The 9,944-nt window shown below is 43.6% G+C and overlaps 1 protein-coding gene across 1 annotated transcript in view; it reads right to left on the bottom strand.

The window, feature by feature from the left end:
• Window positions 1-8,726, bottom strand: part of SPMIP3 (sperm microtubule inner protein 3) — a 43,152-nt gene extending 34,426 nt beyond the window's left edge. The window contains exon 1 of the mRNA XM_017870384.1: window positions 8,487-8,726. The gene's annotated coding sequence lies outside the window, so the exon portion shown is untranslated. The remainder of the gene's footprint in view (window positions 1-8,486) is intronic.
• Between the last annotated feature and the right edge of the window lie 1,218 nt (window positions 8,727-9,944).

Here is a 9,944-nt window from a genome sequence, read left to right as displayed (position 1 = left end):
AGGCTGGACAGAAGTGATGAGAGGCTGGACAAAAGTGACGAGAGGCTGAACAGAAGAGATAGGCTGGACAGAAGTGATGAGAGGCTGGACAGAAGTGATGAGAGGCTGGACAAAAGTGATGAGAGGCTGAACAGAAGAGATAGGCTGGACAGAAGTGATGAGAGGCTGGACAGAAGTGATGACAGGCTGGACAGAAGTGTTGATAGGCTGGACAGAAGTGATGATAGGCTGGACAGAAGTGATGATTGGCTGGACAGAAGTGATAGGCTGGACAGAATAATGCAGGGTATTCAGGGCTCTTGGCGCTCCTAACAAAGACAGCCCCAACTATCCTTTCGAAGACAGAGTGAGTGCTCAGTGCCTAGAAATTCTGAATCAGTCTTGTAAGGGAATAAATTGGTCATGAGTTGCCATGCTTTTCTTGGATATATAGGAGATGTACATATTTATGGGGTGCATGTGCCATTTTTATACAAGCATACAATGAGTAATGATCCAATCAGGGTAATGGGGGTGTCCATCACCTCAATAATTTATCATTTCTTTGTGTTAGGAACATTCTAATTCCACTTTTTAAGTTATTTTGAAATGTAGAACAGGCCGGGTGCGGTGGCTCAGGCCTGTAATCCCAGCACTTTGAGAGGCCGAGGCGGGCAGATCACTTGAAGTGTTCTGAATCCTTGAACTCAGGAGGCAGAGGTTGCAGTGAGCCGAGATGGAGCCACTGCACTCCAGCCTGGGCAACAGAGGAAGACTCCGTCTCAAAAAAAAGAAAAATAAAAAAAGAAAGAAAAAAAAGAAATGTACAATAAATTGTAGACAATAGTCACCTGTTGTGCTACCAAACACTGATCTTTTTTCTTCTAACTGTATTTTTGTTCCATTTACCATCCACCGTTTATTCCCTCCTCCCCACTCCCCTTCCCAGCCCTGCTAACCATCATTCTACCATCATTCTACTCTCCATCTCCACAAGCTCAATTTCTTTTCTTCTACAAGTTCAAATTTTTTCAAACTCCCACATATTAGTGAGAACAGGCAACATTTGTCTTTCTGTGCCTGGCTTATTTTACTTAATATAATGTCCTCCAGTTCCCTTCATGTTGTAAATGACAGGATTTCATGCTTTTCTTTTTGTTTGTTTGTTTTTGTTTTTTGAAACGGAGTCTCGCTCTGTCACCCAGGCTGGAGTGCAGTGGCGTGATCTCAGCTCACAGCAACCTCTGCCTCCCAGGTTCAAGCGATTCTCCTGTCTTAGCCTCCTGAGTAGCTGGGACTACAGGCACCTGCCATCGTGCCCAGCTAATTTTTGTATTTTTGTAGAGATGGGGTTTCACCATGTCTTGGAACTCCTGACCTCAGGTGATCCTCCCGCCTCAGCCTCCCAAAGTGCTGGGATTACAGGCATGAGCCACTGTGCCCGGCCAATTTCATGCTTTTTTATGGCTGAATAATATTCCATGCATGTATATATATCTCACATTGTCTTTATCCACTCATCCATTGATAGACACTTGGGTTGATTCCATAGCTTGGCTATTGTGAATAGTGCTGCAATAAACATAGGAGGGCAGATACCTCTTTGATATAACAATTTCCTTTCTCTTTGATATATACCCAGCAGCAAGATTGCTGGATCATATGGTAGTTCTATTTTTAGTTTTTTGAGGAACTTCCACACTGTTCTCCATAGTAGCATTCATTATTGCCTGGCTTTTGGATAAAAGACATTTTAACTGAGGCGAGATGATATCCCATTGCATTTTTCTGATGATTAGTAACATTGAACTTTTCTTTTTTTTTAGACTCACTCTGTCTCTAGGCTGCAGTGCAGTGGTACAGTGGTGTGATGTTGGCTCACTGCAACCTCTGCCTCCTGGGTTCCAGTAATTCTCCTGCCTCAGCCTCCCTAGTAGCTGGGACTACAGGCATGCATCACCACGCCCAGCTAATTTTTTGTATTTCTAGTAGAGACAAGGTTTCACCATGTTGGCCAGGATGGCCAGATTCACCTTGTGATCTGCCTGCCTTGGTCTCCCAAAGTGCTGGGATTACAGGCATGAGCCACCGCACCCAGCCATGTTGAACATTTTTTTTACACACCTGTTGGCCATTTATGTGTCTTCTTCTGAGAAATGTCTATTCAGATTTTTTGCTGATTTTATTTAATTAATTAATTAATTAATTTTTTGAGATGGAGTTTTGCTCTCATTGCCCAGGCTGGAATTCAATGGCGTGATCTTGGCTCACTGCAGCCTCCGCCTCCTGTGTTCAAGTGATTCTCCTGCCTCAACCTCCCGAGTAGTTGGGATTACAGGCACCCGCCACCACACCCAGCTAATTTTTTGTATTTTTAGTAGAGGTGGGCTTTCATTATGTTGGCCAGGCTGGTCTTGAACTCTTGACCTCAGGTGATCCACCCACGTCAGTCTCCCAAAGTGCTCGGATTACAAATGTGAGCCACTGCTCCTGGCCCTTTGGCCCATTTTAAAATCAGATTTTCTTTTCCCTATTGAATTGTTTAAGCTCTTTATACATTCTGGTTATTAATCCCTTGTCAGGTGGGTAGTTTGCAAATGTTTTCTCCCATTCTGTGGGTTGTCTCTGGTTGCCATGCCATGCAAATGTTTTTAGAGGAATGCATTAGCAGTGGTGTTTGAGTCCAAGTCAATGCTCCTACGATAATCAGACGACCTTGTTTGGGGGTGGTTACCGATCTTTAGAGAATTTCCTGCACCTTACGTAAGGGATACCAAATCACATTTTTTTTTTTTTTTTGCTGTTAATCATAATCTCTTGGACACATAAGGAAGTGTAGTTTGCGATAAGATATATCAGTACATTTTATTTTAGTCCATCTTAAAAAATGTAGCCACATACCAAATCCAAATGTGATAACTCAAGTATGAACATATGGTAAACTTACCATCGTTTTCATAGTCACAGCCAGTACTGTACAAGTGTTGTTCTCAGCACCAGGAACAACATAACTTTCAGCTCCCTTAAATATGTAATTGTTTAGCTGCCTTAATAAAAGACACTCACTTAGATGTGCCCCAAGTAAAATTCTTCCAAAGCAAACAAAATTGCTATCCGTACCCTTGCCCTACCATTCACTCAATTTCAATTATGCCTAGGAAATCTTTGAATGTGTTTATTTACCACGGAAAACATAGCATGCCCAGAGTGAATAATGCCATGAGACAATAGTAGAGCCATCCATGATTCTACACATAAACAACTATTTTCATGTTTTATAGCATATATATGTGTGTGTGTGTCTATATATATATATACACACATATACATACTTAAATTTTTTTTTTTGAGACCGTCTCACTCTGTCACTTAGGCTGGAATGCAGTGGCACGATCTCAGCTCACTGCAACCTCTACCTCCTGGGTTCAAGCAATTCTCATGCCTCAGCCTCCTGAGTAGCTGGGATTACAGACATGCGCCACCATGCCTAGCTAATTTTTGTATTTTTAATAGAGACGGGATTTCACCATGTTGGCCAGGCTGGTCTCAAACTCCTGATCTCAAGTAATCCACCCACCTCGGCCTCCCTAAGGGCTGGGATTACAGGTGTGAGCCATCATGCCTGGCCCATACAGAAATAGTTAAACCACAGCAGATATTCTATTTTGTAATTTTTAATTTTCTTTTTTCTTTTCCTTTTTGAGACAGAGTCTGGCTCTGTCACCCAGGCTGGAGGGCAGTGGCGCGAACTCGGCTCACTGCAACCTCCACCTCCCGGGTTCAAGTGATTCTCCTGCCTCAGCCTCCTGAGCAGCTGGGATTACAGGTGTGTACCACCATGCCCGGCTAATTTTTTTGTTTGTTTTTAGTAGAGATGGGGTTTCACCACATTGGCTAGGCTGGTCTCGACCTCCCGGGCTCAAGTGATCCTCCCCCTTCAGCCTCCTGAGTAGCTTGGACTGCAGGTGCATGACACCACACTCGGCTAATTAAATAATTTTTTTTTTTTTTGTAGAGATGGGTCTCACTATGTTATCTGTTATCTAGGCTGGTCTTGAACTCCTAGGCCCAACCAATCCTCCCACCTCGGCTTCCCAAAGGGCTGGGATTACAGGCCTGAGCCGCTGTGCCTGGCCCTATTTTATATTCTTTGTTTCTCATTGAACAATGTATCATAAAACTTTTTCCACATTGCTAGACTACTTTTTTTTTTTTTTTTTTTTTCCCAAGATGGAATCTCGCTCTGTCGCCTAGGCTGGAGTGCAAGGCACAATCTTGGCTCACTACAACCTCTGCCTCCTGGGTTCAAACGATTCTCCTGCCTCAGCCTCCTGAGTAGCTGGGATTACAGGCGCACGCTACCATGCTTGGCTAATTTTTGTATTTTTAGTAGAGACAGGCTTTCACCATGTTGGTCAGGTTGGTCTCGAACTCCTGACTTCGTGATCCATCCGCCTTGGCCCCCCAGAGTATTGGGATTACAGGCGTGAGCACCCTGCGCCCGGCTGAGTATTCTTAATTTTAATATTTCACATTCCTTTGTGTAGTTTAGTAAGGGCCATCCACCACTCTATTTAACATAAGACTCCACTCCACCCCACTTCTGAACTCCTTTTCCCTGCCTTTGCTTTTTCTCCAAAACACTTTTCCCCATTTGCCATACTGTACGTTTACTTATGTATCTTATTTATATTTGTTTTACCCTGCCCTCATTAGAAAGTAATCTCCATGGTGGTTGCAGTAGCTCATGCCTGTCATCTCAGCACATGGGAGGCCAAAGTGGGTGGATCGCTTAAGATCAGGAGTTTGAGACCAGCCTGGGCAACATGGCAAAACCCCATCTGTCCAAAGAATACAAGAATTATCTGGGCAGGTGGCGTGTGTCTGTAGTCCCAGTTACTTGGGAGGCTGAGATGGGAGGATTGCTTGAGCCTGGGAGGTGGAGGTTGCAGTGAGCTGAAAAGACGCCACTGCACTCCAGCCTGGGTGACAGAATGAGACCCTGTCTCAAAAAAAAAAAAAAAAAAAAGGAAAAGAAAAGAAGAAAGGGCAGGGTTGTCTATTTTGTCTACTGCTATAGCAGTCAGGTCAAAGATAATAATTAGCACATGGTAGACATCTGACAAATATTCATTGAATAACTGAGTGAGTTATAATTTATTTAACCCAATACCCTAATTTTGGACATTTTGGTCATGCTGAACATCTCTATGAATATGTTTCATTCTACTGAATTTATTTCTTAAGGTACATTGCTAAGAATGAGTCAAGGCTTGCGCAGCTTCATGGCTACTAGGAGGATTCAGCCACCTCCATTAACTAATGTTGGCCCCCAGACCACTGAGGTTAGACTCTCTGTGCACAGAAATTAAAATTTAACAATACAACTTTTTATCACATTGGTGTTCAGAAGGTGAACCAAGATAAATGAATTAAAAATGCACGTTGCAACAAACTTCCTCAAAGTTAGTGTTCAACATGCTGACTTCAGGAACAAATCTGTAAGATTTGTCAACTTTCTCAGTACGTTTTTGGCATTATATAATATGGATTAAATCAAATTTCTACAACATACAATAATAGTAAAGAACCTAATAAAATTCACCCATCTGTGGTAAAATTTATTAGCAAACTGTAAGGAACCTTCTCAATCTGATAGCGAACATCTACAGAAACCTACAGCTAGCGTCATACATAATGGTTAAGGACTTAGTGCTCTCTTCCTAAAATCAGTAGCAAAACAAGAATGTTTACTCTCATTACTCATATTAAACATAGTGCCGCAAGTCCTAGCCAGCACAATAAGAAGAAAAGGAAATAAAAGGTATACAGATGTCCTTAGCTGCAAATGACATAACTGTCCACATAGAAAATCTCAAGAAATCTACAAATAAATTCCTAAAACCAACAGCTATGCTTAGCAAGATCGTAGGATTCAAGATTAACATGTAAAAAAATCATATTTCTAGATATAAATTAAAATTGGAATAAAATGTAAAACACAACTATTTGCAATTGCTTAAAAATGAAACGTGAAAATCGAAAAACACATATACAGGATTTGTATGCCGAAAACTACAAAATGCTGATGAAAGAAACCAGAGAGACCTGAGAGGTAGACTACATTCATGGACTGGAAGACAACATAATAAAGATAACAATTCACTGTACAATGATCTGCTTTATCTTAACAAAATCCCAGCAGGATTTTTTGTAGATATACACAAACTTATTCTAAAATTTATTTGGGGCTGGGCGTGGTGGCTCATGCCTGTAATCCCAGCACTTTGGAAGGCTGAGGCAGGCCTTCCAAAGTGCGGAGGTCAGGAGTTTGAGACCAGCCTGGTCAACATGGTGAAACCTGTTTCAACTAAAAATATACATACACAGATAAGCCGGGTATGGTGGTGCGCGCCGGTAGTCCCAGCTACTCTGGAGGCTAAGGCAGGAGAATCGTTTGAACCAGGAGGTGGAGGCTTCAGTGAGCCAAAATTATGTTACTGCACTCCAGCCTGGGCAACAGAATGAGACTCCACCTCAAAAAAAAAAAATCAAAGTTTGGGTACTCCCGGTACAATGTCAGGTGAAACCAGTCACAATTATTTAGCAAATTTAATCAACTTACGGGCCCCCATGAAAGACAACTAGCAAGTTATGAATTAATCTGTCCAGAGAAGGGACGGAGGAGGAGGAAGGATATTAGAGTCAGGGTCCCAAGACTCTGATGTTACACATCTAGTAAGATTTGGAAAATTCAGTGAGTCAATGGAAACCTGTGGAATAGTCAGAAAATGGCATTTGAACTGGTGAGTAAATTGTATCAGTTGATTTTCTGGATGCATTTATTTTATAATGCCCCTTTTCCTTGTAAGTGTTGCATCTGTGCTCATGAAATGCAAACTATCACAAGAACAGAAAACCAAACACCGCATGTTCTCACTCATAGGTGGGAACTGAACAATGAGATCACTTGGACTCGGGAAGGGGAACATCACACACCGGGGCCTATCATGGGGAGGGGGGAGGGGGGAGGAATTGCATTGGGAGTTATACCTGATGTAAATGACGAGTTGATGGGTGCTGACGAGTTGATGGGTGCAGCACACCAACATGGCACAAGTATACATATGTAACAAACCTGCACATTATGCACATGTACCCTAGAACTTAAAGTATAATAATAAGAAAAAGAAATTAGAGGAAGTTCAGCCTCTGGGGAAAGCCGCGCCCTAGTGACCTGAGGGTGTAGAGAAGGCATAGGTGGGGAAGTGCTTTAGGACTGACATGACTCACCCTGCTAAGAGCATGACGACCGTTCTAACTGCCTTTGAGCATGCGTGCTGAGAGGCTGTTTAGAAGAGAGCTCACAGCAACTGAGTTACTTTTTCAGTCCCCTATTGCTTCTGTTTTTTCAGTCCCCTATTGCTTCTGTTTTTTCAGGCAGCCGGTTTTCCCAGTTTAGGAAGGCTGGTTCCCCTCTGCCCTGATTCTCACCAGTTCTGTAGCGAATTCTGCTGCCTGAATACTCACTCTTTCTCCTTCTCTAGCCTAAATTAAACCCACTCTTCAGGGCTTTGTTCAGGTCCTACGTAAGTTCTCTACGAGGCCTCTCTTCTGAGTTTCAAATGGCCCATTTCCCTCCTCTGAATTCCCAGAGCCCCTGGTAAATTCTCCTATGCATTTTGGTTCTGAGTCTTCTCCTTTTTGGTTTATTGGTTTCTGAATTAATTTATTCTATTATTTAAGAAAAATTAGTGACAACTCTCTGCCAGGCTTTGGATAAGGCTCCAGAAATTCTTCAAACAACAAGACATCTGGGTTTGTTGTTGTTGTTGTTGTTCGTTTTCTTAAATAGAGACAGGGCCTTGCTATGTTGCCCAGACTGGTCTCAAACTCCTGGGCTCAAGTGATTCTCCCTCCTCGGCCTCCCAAAATGTAGGGATTATAGGTGTGAGCCACCATGCTTGGCCAAGACGTCCATTTTATACAGCACTTTGTCTCTTCGGGTAGAACATGAGCTCCTAGATGCTGGGGACCACTTTGTTTTGGGGACCACGATCTTCGCTCTTTGTCCTTCTCCCATCTCATTCTCTTGCCAAGTGTTCGCTCTCCAAGGAGTGCTTGATGCATACTTCAGAATGAGTGAATGAGTGAAAGAGGCTATCGATCAGCTAACTCAGTGACCTGTTCATCTAGCGAACAGTTTTTAAAACCTAGGTATTCTTGTATCCCAGAGAACCAGATACCTTATTAAATATAGGTGTACCTGTTTCTGAGAAAAAAAAAAAGACACGTTGAGTTAAAACTATGACAAGAATTCAAAGTTGAGAGGGATGAGTATTCACTCTCTAAAAGAAATTTTTGCTTTACCAAAAGGCTTGCCATAAAGTTTCTTTATGTTGCGAGTTCCTGTCTCTAAAATATTTGAAATGCAGTCAACCATGTAGTAATGCAGCCACTAAGTGAGGCGAGAGAGGTACAGGCAGTACCAACCACACCGCTCTTACCTGTCTCGGCTGCCCTGGGCAGAGACCACCTTGTTCTTAAAAGTACTCTGAGGACAGTGATGATTACAGCTGCCTCCTGCTGCTGGATCAACTGCAGAGAGGCAGTGGCAGGGCCTGATTCCTCTACATCATTCAAAGGGTATTGTGATGCACGATGGCTTACAAGGTTTGCCAGGAAGTGCTTTTCAGGTCTTAGGCTTACAAAAAGTAGAGATCCTTTGGTCTCCAGAGACAGCCCAGCTGCACATGAAAGAAAGGGCAGGCCGGGCGCAGTGGCTCAAGCCTGTAATCCCAGCACTTTGGGAGGCCGAGACGGGCGGATCACGAGTTCAGGAGATCGAGACCATCCTGGCTAACACGGTGAAACCCCGTCTCTACTAAAAAATACAAAAAAAACTAGCCGGGCGAGATGGCGGCGCCTGTAGTCCCAACTACTCGGGAGGCTGAGGCAGGAGAATGGCGGGAACCCGGGAGGCGGAGCTTGCAGTGAGCTGAGATCCGGCCACAGCACTCCAGCCTGGGCGACAGAGCCAGACTCCGCTCGGAAGGAAGGAAGGAAGGAAGGAAGGAAGGAAGGAAGGAAGGCAGGAAGGGGAAAGAGCAAAAATTAGTGTGAAAAGGAAAATCATGTAGGCGAATAATCCAGGCTATCTAATCACTAGAGCTTTCTTTTCTGTAAAGTTGGTCCCAAGGACAACGTAAGGTGAAAATCTGGGTNAGATCGAGACCATCCTGGCTAACACGGTGAAACCCCGTCTCTACTAAAAAATACAAAAAAAACTAGCCGGGCGAGGTGGCGGCGCCTGTAGTCCCAGCTACTCGGGAGGCTGAGGCAGGAGAATGGCGGGAACCCGGGAGGCGGAGCTTGCAGTGAGCTGAGATCCGGCCACAGCACTCCAGCCTGGGCGACAGAGCCAGACTCCGCTCGGAAGGAAGGAAGGAAGGAAGGAAGGAAGGAAGGAAGGAAGGAAGGAAGGCAGGCAGGCAGGAAGGGGAAAGAGCAAAAATTAGTGTGAAAAGGAAAATCATGTAGGCGAATAATCCAGGCTATCTAATCACTAGAGCTTTCTTTTCTGTAAAGTTGGTCCCAAGGACAACGTAAGGTGAAAATCTGGGTGGTGCCACACTGAGGAGTCCTGCCCTTTGCAAGCTAGAATTGAGGAAGTATGGTTTGGCACGAGGAGCAGATGAGGCCAGCTCTGCCTTGTCCAAGGCTAGATCAGGCTCCAACCTGCTTCTTTGCAGGTATCAAAGGAGAATTTTAATTATTTTAAAATATGGTTCAAACCAATCCATGAAGTGTCACAATAGCACTATTATATAGAAGCAAGCCATAACCCGAGAAAAGAAGTGGCAAAATATTTATTCAGACCAACCTGTCAAAACCAAACCAAAACCAAACCAAAACACTGGCATTGTTTTTTTTTTTTTTTTTTGTGATCGAGTCCTGCTCTGTTG

Source organism: Rhinopithecus bieti, unplaced genomic scaffold (assembly GCF_001698545.2).
Source record: "Rhinopithecus bieti isolate Rb0 unplaced genomic scaffold, ASM169854v2 scaffold_5132, whole genome shotgun sequence".
NCBI lineage: Eukaryota > Metazoa > Chordata > Mammalia > Primates > Cercopithecidae > Rhinopithecus > Rhinopithecus bieti.
This window is presented reverse-complemented; position numbering and strand designations above follow the sequence as displayed.